We start from the raw sequence: 10,115 nt of genomic DNA, 5'->3' as shown, positions 1-10,115 counted from the left end.
AAAATTTTAATCCATCCCATTAATGCACCAGACATGTAGGGTCAGACATTTTTCTGCACTGAACACTTTCTCTATATATATAATTGGACAAATGAGGTTGAAGGAAGGAACAATAGTTTTTTTTATCTTTTAAAGGGAAGGTTCACGGTCCTGCATAAAAAAATAAAAATAAAAATCCACTTACCTGGGGCTTCCTCCAGCCCGTGGCAGGCAGGACATGCCCTCGGCGCTGCTCCGGAGGCTCCCGGTCTTCTCCGTTGGCGCACCCGACCTGGCCAGGCCAGCTGCCAGGTCGAGCTCTTCTGCGCTCCAAAGTGCGCCTCACGCGGGCATGCTGATGTCACCGGACGTCCTCTGGGCTGTACTGCGCAGGCGCAGAACTACTGAGCCTGCACAGTACAGCCCGGAGGACGTCCGATGACGTCAGCGCGCCCGCGTGAGGCGCACTTTGGAGCGCAGAAGAGCCCGACTTGGCAGCCGGCTTGGCCAGGTCGGGTGCGCCAACGGAGAAGACTGGGAGCCTCCGGAGCGGCGCCGAGGGCACGTCCTGCGCCTGCCATGGGCTGGAGGAAGCCCCAGATAAGTGGATATGTATTTTTATTTTTTTATGAAGGACCGCGGATCTTCACTTTAAAAAGAGACACTGAAGCAAACTTATTTTCCCCATTTTACCTTATAAGTCGCTTCAGTGCTGCAGATCCCCCAAATCCATCCGCAAATATCCACGACCAACTTGGTCGTGGATTTTGCTGCGCTGAGGGGCAGAGCTTGCAGCTGTAGCTCTGCCCCTCCTGACATCAATCGCCGTACGGATCGCCGCCTCTCCTCGCCCCTCTCTGTGAAGGAAGAGTGAGAGGGGCGGGGAGAGGCGGCGATGCGCCGCGATTGACGTCAGGAGGGGCAGAGCTGAAGCTGAAAGCTCTGCCCCTTCCAGGAAATGCCAGCCAGATTGCCCCCCGGGGATTTGGGGGCTCTGCAGTGCTCGTTTTGCGGCAGGGACGCGGCGGATTACTTGGCTTGAGAGCACTGAAGCGACTTATAAGGTAAAATGGAGAAAATAAGTTTGCTTCAGTGTCTCTTTAAGCTAAAAATAATAGAGCATTACACAGACAAAGTAAAACCACGCATTAAACTTGAAAAAAAAAAGGAAAGGTTATTTGACAGACTAAGATGTCAAACCATCAAGTTAATTAATCAATGTAATAAAATAATGTTTTGCTATACTTATTAATATTTGACCATCCAAGGACTTCTTTCGGAGAAGAGGAGAGATGTTTGATCTTTCCTGAATTGCAGTGTAAGTAATTAAATATATAGTTCATTCCCAATTATGCAAACAAACTTCTGTAGAGTTCATTTTAATCACTTTTCACAGTTCATTTCATTAAATACCAGTGTGGGGAATTTGTTTTAATTATATGTATATTATACGTTTTTAAGAAGTCGCACCATGAAAAATTGTATCTCTGACAAGCTGTAGCCTTAAAGAATTCTTCCCCTTCTTGTGCTCTTGTAAATCTGCTTGCTGGTTTAAAAGCCTGTCATTAATTGTGCTGGGTTGCTGAACGATGAATATGCAGAGGAAGAGTGATAGATAGCAGAGCCATTGTACATCCATTTTTTAAAGTGGTCCTGTAGGCTTCTAACACAAAACAATAATGCAAAGTTTAATCTCTGACTTATAAGAGAAGATTAAGTATAGTAATTCATTTATTTAGTTGGTTTAAGAAGTTTACAAGTCCTAAAGCAAACCTAAATTTTCAACAAAATAGGTGAGACAACAGTAAAAATGTATTTTCACAGATGACCATGGATGTACTGCTCTTTGTGTCATATTTTGGGCCCTACTGGAAATCTTACAATGTTAAAAGTAAACCCTAGCCACAATTCAGGTTCAAATTAGGCAATTACCATGAAGAGAGGAAAGCCTCAGGATCCTATTGAGGCTTCCCTCGATGGTCCGCAGTCCCCATGTTATGAGCGTGGCCCCCTCCACATCGAGGCCATGCAGCTCCTCTTCCTGAGTCATGGCTGTGCAGTACGAGCGCAAGCCCACCCGCGAATGCGTGGGGACCATGGTTTGGGCTTACTGCACATGCGCAGGAGGACTCACAGGTCTACCTTTGCATCCATGAATCAGGAAGAGGAGCTGCACGCTGCAATACGATTAGCAACAATAACTTGTCGCTAATCTTCGGGAGGGAGGTGCGCTCAGCTTCTTCGGGAGGGGAGTGTGCTCAGCTACGGGGACATAAGAGCATCTTGAGGCATTATTAGGAAGTATTATTTTGTACCTAAGCTTCAGTTCGAGTATACTTTAAACATTTTTGGTAGTTTGCAGCACCTTTGGTGATGAGTGTACAGTACAGTGGCTTTCAAAAGTATTCAGCCCCCTTGAAGTTTTCCACATTTTGTCACATTACTGCCACAACCATGAATCAATTTTATTGGAATTCCACGTGAAAGACCAGATACAAAGTGTGAGAAGTGGAACGAAAATCATACAAGATTCCAAACATTTTTTACAAATAAATAACTGCAAAGTGGGGTGTGCGTAAGTATTCAGCCCCCTTTGGTCTGAGTGCAGTCAAAAAATTTTCACACATCTGCAAAGGAGGAAATTGGGAGGTATATGTCCTGGAAGGCTTATGTTGGAATCTCGGAGTCCAGATGCCTTGTCACGTCCAGGTAAATAGGTGTAGAGGGTCACTTTGGATCTCCTACCTATTTAATGTAAAAAATTGCCCTATTTAATAGAAAGAGCCCCCATCCCCCACAGCATTCCATGCTTACCAAGCCTCCAGGTGGCGTCTTCTAGCCTTCCTGTAGCTCATAGAGGTTTTCAGTCCTTCTCCATGTACGGCTCCCACAGTGTAGGTTGCTGAGTTCAGTTATATACTGTACACACAAAGGCCAGATATCATCTCTCAAGAACTTATCAGTCTCATTAGTTTTGTGAACAACAGCAAGCAACTTTTTTTGGGGTTGTTTCAACTTGTTTTACAACAAAAGTTGTTTGATAATTGTGCTGCATAAAAGACCACTGTTGAACGTTTGTAGATGCCCCATCTTGTGTTTTTGCAAGGGTAAAAAATGTTGATTTTTAGCTATAATTATTGCCCAGTCTGATATCCCATATGCCCATATCTGGACCACAAAAACAGTATCCTGCCACTCCCTTGCTTTCATACATGGTTTATATTCACTTGTCAGCCTCATTGCTGTAAAGGTGGCCATACATCAGGTGACTTGGTGGCCTATCAACCATCCGATTCAATTATTATAATCAGAATCAGATGAAAATCTGTGTTGCCAAGTGCATGCCCAACCGACAATGCAACCCAATTTGGCCCGAAATTGGTCACATTAATAAGTCAGACATGCTGCGCGATGTAGAGCTGACTTGCTCAATCAGGTGCAAGGCAGTAACAGCAGGCGATATCGGGACAAGCGACACATGTGTCGAAACCCCGATGCTGGCCCCTAATGTTTAATGTGCCCCCCTGGTGCCCAGTGCACTCTATACATTACCTGTCCATGGCCCCGCTTGTCCTCCGATGGCTCCAGGCTCCCTTCGCTATCCATACACGCGTCCCAAGTGGTTGCCTAGTACCATAGCATGTGTGATGTCATACACAAGCCACCTTACTAGGCGACCACATGGAGCACGTGTATGAATGGCGGAGAAATCCCGAGGCAGTGGCGGCCATGGACAGGTAATATACAGAGAGCACTGGGAACCGGGGGGCACATTATATATTGTGGGGGGGGGGAGGTGTCGGACAGGTGAGCCAGTGGATGCAGCTTCACAAGGCCAATTCTGGATCGATTTCAGCATGACATTGATTGGGAATCGGCCTGCGGTGTATGGGCAGCTGACAGATCTCTCTCTAATCAGATTTGATTAGAGAGAGATTTGTTTCTTGGTTGAATCTGCCCATCATTGCTAGATGTATGGCTACCTTTAGAATTCGCTTTGTTTAATTTGGTACTTAGTTAGGCTTTAATTCTAGCAGGTGTTGTAAGCTCTATTTTCACTTCTTTCCTTGCCTTTATTCACTTTTTTTTTTTAATGGATCACGTGTTCTCAAGAGTAGCCCAGCCTTAGACAACCTTAGTAAATCAGTCTAAAGACAAAGGTTCGTCCAGCAGTCAGGCCAGAAATAGTAATGGAAATCAGAAATGGCAGCACAGGTATTCATGTCAGATTTCATTTTATAACAGCAAGCCTTCTAAAGGCAGCAAAAGATGAGAGGAAGGAAAAAAAACAATCACACTGTGGTTTATGTGGCAGCAATACTAATTTTGGTATATAAATGACTTTAGGATTACATAAACAGAGCATGAATTCATTTTTCTTCACAGCAGGCTGTATCTAACAATACTCAGCTCACACATCTAATGCCACATTACACTGTATTGTTCCATGATTTGCAATCTGCATCTCAAATGACAGCCCTGTAAATTTTACTAAGCGCGCAAACACAAAAGCAGAAGAGTAGATCTTTCACGGTAAGCAGCTAATAATATTTGCATGAGGAAATTGCATAACCCACTGGTGGTGACCTGGACACGAGCTGTGTTTATACTGATCACAAACTATCATAATATTTCCAATCATTCATATGTATTATAGAGTGCAGGCCGAGAGATCTGATGAAATTACGAATGGGTGATGGGAAAATTAAAGTAGAAATGCTGCTGGGGAATAAAAAAAAAAAAAAAACACCCACACACACCCACACACCTATAAAAGCAGTTTTGAAGCATTGTTCGCCCGGCCCCCTGTTGCGTCCTTCTCCTGTCTCAACAGCGGTCCGTGCTGCACATGCGCAGTAGCGCAAACGCAAGGACACAGGGACAGGGGATGCAGAGACACTTTAGGATTATTATATAGGATATATATATATATATATATATATATATATATATATATATATATATATATATATATATAGTACAGTACAGATGCCAGGGCAGCTTCTAGGCTAAAATGCACCCAGGGCGAGGGTGTAAAAATTGCACCCCCCCCCCCTCCCGCCGTGGCCAGGTAGCCAGGATAGTTGCCCCCAGCATAGGTTAGATAGGTAGGTACCCCCAGTATAGGTTAGAGATGTAGGTGCCCCCAGTATAGGTTAGATGGGTAGGTGCCCCCAGTATAGGTTAGATGGGTAGGTGCCCGCAGTATAAGTTGGATAGGTAGGTGCCGCCAGTATAAGTTGGATAGGTAGGTGCCCCCAGTATAGGTTAGATAGGTAGAATCCCCAGGTACAGGTTAGATAAGTAGGTGTCCCCAGTATAGGTTAGCCAGGTAGGTGCCTCCAGTATAGGTAGCCAGTATAGTTGCCCCCAGTATAGGTTAGATAGGTGGGGGTCTCCAATTTAGGTAGCCAGAATAGTTGCCCCCAGCATAGGTTAGATAGGTAGGTGCCCCCAGTATAGGTTAGAGATGTAGGTGCCCCAGTATAAGTTGGATAGGTAGGTGCCCCCAGTATAGGCTAGATAGGTAGAATCCCCAGGTACAGGTTAGATAAGTAGGTGCCCCCAGTATAGGTTAGATAGGTAGCTGGCCCCAGTGTAGGTTACATAGGTAGGTGCCCCAGAATAGATTACATAGGTAGGTGTCCCCAGTAAAGGCTAGATAGGTAGGTGCCCTCAGTACAGGTTAGATAGGTAGCTGCCCCCAGTATAGATTAGATAGGTACTCACAATGTAGGTTAGATAGATAGGTCCCCCCCCCCCCCCCCCATAATGGAAAGGGGGGTCAGCTGCGGGTAGGGCGACCCAACCTCTCCCTCACTTCCATTCCCGGGCCGCCCTCCATGCTCCCCCCTCTGCTGCAGACTGCAGAGTGAGCGCAGGGAAGCGCTGTATAGAGCAGCAACCCACCTCCCTGGTTCCAATCGCCGATCACTTGCCGCCCACAGGTCTCGTCCTATGCATATCCGCTTATACACACTCTACTTCCTGCTAAATAGGAAGTATAGTGTGTATACATGGCTATGCAGAACAGGAGACCAGCAGCAAGTGATCGGCGATTGGAACCAGGGAGGTGAGTTGCTGCTCTACACAGCGCTTCACTGTGCTCACTCTGCAGTCTGCAGCGGAGGGGGGAGCATGGAGGGCGGCCCGGGAGAGGGAGGGCGGGAGAGGTCAGATTGGTTCGTCATCCCCGTGGCTGCGGCTCCCCCTCCCTTTCCTCAGCACTCAGGGCGGCCGCATGACCCTAGAAACGGGCCTGACAGATGCCAATAAGGGCCCTTTTCCACTAGCAGTTGCGGTAGGAAAACACAAACGCATGCGATTGTGATTTTTCATCAATTTTGTTATGTGATTGTGATTTTGCATTTATCTCTTAATATGAGGCTCAATCGCAGGTAAAATCGCTCCAAAAAAGTGAACGCAATTTACAGATAAAATTGAATCGCGATAGTGGAAAATACTTTTCACGATTTCTATGTTAAAGTAGCAACCCTAGCAATTTAAAAATCACTAGCATTTTGAAATTTGAAGCAAATCGCTCTCAGTGGAAAAGGACCCTTAGGGAAGAAGACAACAAGGTCGGTTTCCTCTTCCCTTTAGCTGGTAGTAGTATAGAGTTAATATAAAACACTGATGCATCATTTTTTCTTTTTTGTGGGTGGTGGTGGTGGTGGGGGGGTTATAGCTTGTGGGGGGAGTTTCCAATGTGATGCGAGCGATTGGGACTCCAGCTCTGTTGAAAGCCTACAACAGCTTATGTGTAATGTGACTAATTTGACTCCCAAGTCACATATCAGTGGTTGGGAGGGGGCATAGAGAATGGCTGCAAGTCATATACGTAAAGGGACACTATGGCTAAATTCTTCTTATATTCTCATTTAATATAAAATATGTGCAATTGTAGCAATGTGTAAGACTTGTATTGTGGCTGAATAAAACTCTGCTTCAATATTGCTTTACCCTAAATCAGTGCTGGAGTCCCGTCGCCAGAGAAAGCTAAGCGACGCTGAACCAGCACATTCCATTCTGCAGGAGGAGGCTGCCTTATCAGTCGTTTCATCTGAAGTTGTAATCTCCCCCTTTTATGTATCGGGAGAGGTTTCACCCAACGTTTAACTGCCCATTAGTGCTGTTACAGCTCCTCTGATCTGCCATACGTCTCAGGACAATGACTTACGGCTCTGATGAAAAAAATGCTCCCCACTGAGGCCCCCCTTCAGAGACACAAGCAGGACACTGGCTACACAGCACTTGTTGTCAGTTGCCATGGAGACCAGCTTCTCTTATGCACAGGATTTCAGCGTCTTGATTCAGCACATGCAAGTGCTGTGTAGCCAGTGTCCTGCTTGTGTCTCTGAAGGGGGGCCTCAGCCGGGAGCATTTTTTTCATCAGAGCCGTAAGTCATTGTCCTGAGACGTATGGCAGATCAGAGGAGCTGTAACAGCACTAATGTGCAGTTAGACGTTGGGTGAAACCTCTCCCGATACATCAAAGGGGGAGATTACAACTTCAGATGAAACGACTGATAAGGCAGCCTCCTCCTGCAGAATGGAATGTGCTGGTTCAGCGTCGCTTAGCTTTCTCTGGCTACGGGACTCCAGCACTGATTTAGGGTAAAGCAATATTGAAGCAGAGTTTTATTCAGCCACAATACAAGTCTTACACATTGCCACAATTGCACATATTTTATATTAAATGAGAATATAAGAAGAATTTAGCCATAGTGCCCCTTTACATTTCAAAATGAAGATCCTAAAGACATGCGCCCACATGCAATTATCTTTTTCTCCTGAATTATTTCCTATGAGATCCTTTTTATCTTTAAAATATCTTTTCAGCATTTTACAATTGAAAAAGTACCCAAAAGAAGGTTACAGGGTGCTATCAAAATTATTTTGAGTATTTGCTTGCTTGCTGTTGGTTTAAATGGCATTTTATGACAAGGTTTGGAAATATCATCTAGAAGAAAAAGCAGGAGAAAAAGTCAATTGCATATGGGCAAGGATGTCAAATCTAGGGATGGTCGCTGGATTCCGCGATTCTGGGCAGAATTTGGTAATTCCGGTTCCGATATGACGGAACGGAATTGCTATAGCTGTAAAACGGAATTCCGCGGAAAATGTTTACGGAAAATTTTACGGAATACAAATGTATTTCCCCACCTAACTAATTTCTGCCTGATAACCTGTTTCCTCCCCTCGTCTTCCAGGGAATTGTAGTATTTAAAAAACCAGCTTACATACCTTGGCTGGGAATTGAACCCAGGTCTGAGTGCGTGGTAGGTAGCTCACTTCACCACTATACCACCACCAAGACTACATGCTGAAGCCAGCCTAGCATGTACCATTATGATATATCCAAGAGAAAAATAAGCTTGCTTAAGGATTTGTAGCATGTCAAAAGCCAACTCACATTGGCCAGGAATTGAACCCAGGTCTAGTGCTCGGTAGGCTGCTATCCTAACCATTATACCACCAACACAACACACTACAATGCTACATGCTGAAGCCAGCCTAGCATGTACCATTATGATACACCCAAGAGAAAAATAATCTCTCTCTCTCTACAGAGCGGTAGGCCTGGGTTCTATTCCTGGCCAAAGTGAGTTGGCTTTTGACATGCTACAAATCCTTAAGCAAGCTAATTTTTCTCTTGGATATATCATAATGGTACATGCTAGGCTGGCTTCAGCATGTAGCATTGTAGTGTGTTATGTTGGTGGTATAATGGTTAGGATAGCAGCCTACAGAGCGTTTGGCCTGGGTTCTATTCCCGGCCAATGTGAGTTGGCTTTTGACATGCTACAAATCCTTAAGGAAGCTAATTTTTCTCTTGGATATATCATAATAGTACATGCTAGGCTGGCTTCAGCATGTAGTGTTGGTGGTTGTATAGTGGTGAAGTGAGCTACCTACCACTCACTCAGACCTGGGTTCAATTCCCATCCAAGGTATGTAAGCTGGCTTTTGAAATACTACAATTCCCTGAAAGACGAGACCCTCCTCCCTCCGGGGGGAAGGAGGAAGAGGACTAAGGGAACAGTTAATAGGGTCTATGGGCTACCATATATTTGTTTTTTTCAAACTCAGCGTACCCACGGTACTGTACCCAAGAGAAAAATTAGCTTCATTAAAGCACTCCCATCATTGGGTATGGTTCGCATCATCGTTCAATTTTCCTTATTTATTTTCTTTCCTTTTATTATTATTAATTCTTGTAGTTAAAGCATCAATAAGGGAAATAACAAAGCCAAACCAAATATCTAAAAATAGGTAATTTATATACTCTACATGCAGATTATAAATTATGCATTCTGCCCCCAACCCAAATTTTTCTCCCCTTGGCCCCTACGCAGTACCCTTCCTCGCCCGAGTTCTCCCCAAACTTCTCAACGAATCCGCTTGTACCTCAACCCAAGCCTAGATTTCAGTCTTCGCCCCACCTAACAACCCCACCCCCACCTAACAACCTTTCTACAATAGAATACCCAAGTAATGTCCCAAATTGGAGGTGAGGGTTCTTCTCATAAAGAGGGGCTCGGGCAAAAAAGTGAATCCGCGCACGAACCTTTATGTTCTTCTAAAATCATGCAATTAAATGCACAGATACCCATGTATCTCTCTCATGCGATACCGTCTCATGGGACGCCATCTCTCTCATGAGATGCCGTCTCATGGGACGCAGCCACTTCATCCAATCAAACTCCCACTTCAAGCATCCATCCATCCATTAATTGACCAGACTCATCCCGACAATCTCACTCCCCCCCCCTCCCCCCACCCCATTTGGAAACAGGGAACCCCAGAGCACATCCTCCATAGTATCATGCTGCCGCGTACTACCCACTGCAGTCTGCCTGTTACTCCCAATATCGCCCACCTTATTCACTGTGTGGAGGCCTGGAGAGAGAATCTTGGTTAGGGTAATTAAACCACCTATCTGTATTTGAGCTCTATTCCTTGTCATTTCTCCATTCATGCAATATTTTTCCCCAGGTCTCTCTAAATTCCTCTACTCTAACACCCTCTCCTAATTTCTCTTCTTCCTGCCTTCTCAGTGTATTATTCATGTAGTTACACCATTCCTTCAAAGTAGGGATCTGACCTCCTTTCCAGTATTTGGTAATGAGCGC

The 10,115-nt window shown here is 45.1% G+C and overlaps 1 long non-coding RNA gene across 1 annotated transcript; it reads right to left on the bottom strand.

Moving 5' to 3' along the window:
- Positions 1–1,455: 1,455 nt before the first annotated feature.
- Positions 1,456–7,028, bottom strand: LOC137539217 (uncharacterized). Its single transcript, XR_011024967.1, has 3 exons — positions 6,943–7,028; positions 2,794–2,898; positions 1,456–1,642 (listed from the first exon to the last, which is right to left on the bottom strand). It is a non-coding gene; the product is annotated as an uncharacterized lncRNA (long non-coding RNA).
- Between the last annotated feature and the right edge of the window lie 3,087 nt (positions 7,029–10,115).

The sequence above is a fragment of the Hyperolius riggenbachi genome, chromosome 11, assembly GCF_040937935.1.
Source record: "Hyperolius riggenbachi isolate aHypRig1 chromosome 11, aHypRig1.pri, whole genome shotgun sequence".
Lineage (NCBI taxonomy): Eukaryota > Metazoa > Chordata > Amphibia > Anura > Hyperoliidae > Hyperolius > Hyperolius riggenbachi.
Note: the sequence above shows the minus strand (reverse complement) of the source record. Positions and strands in the feature narration are given on the sequence as shown.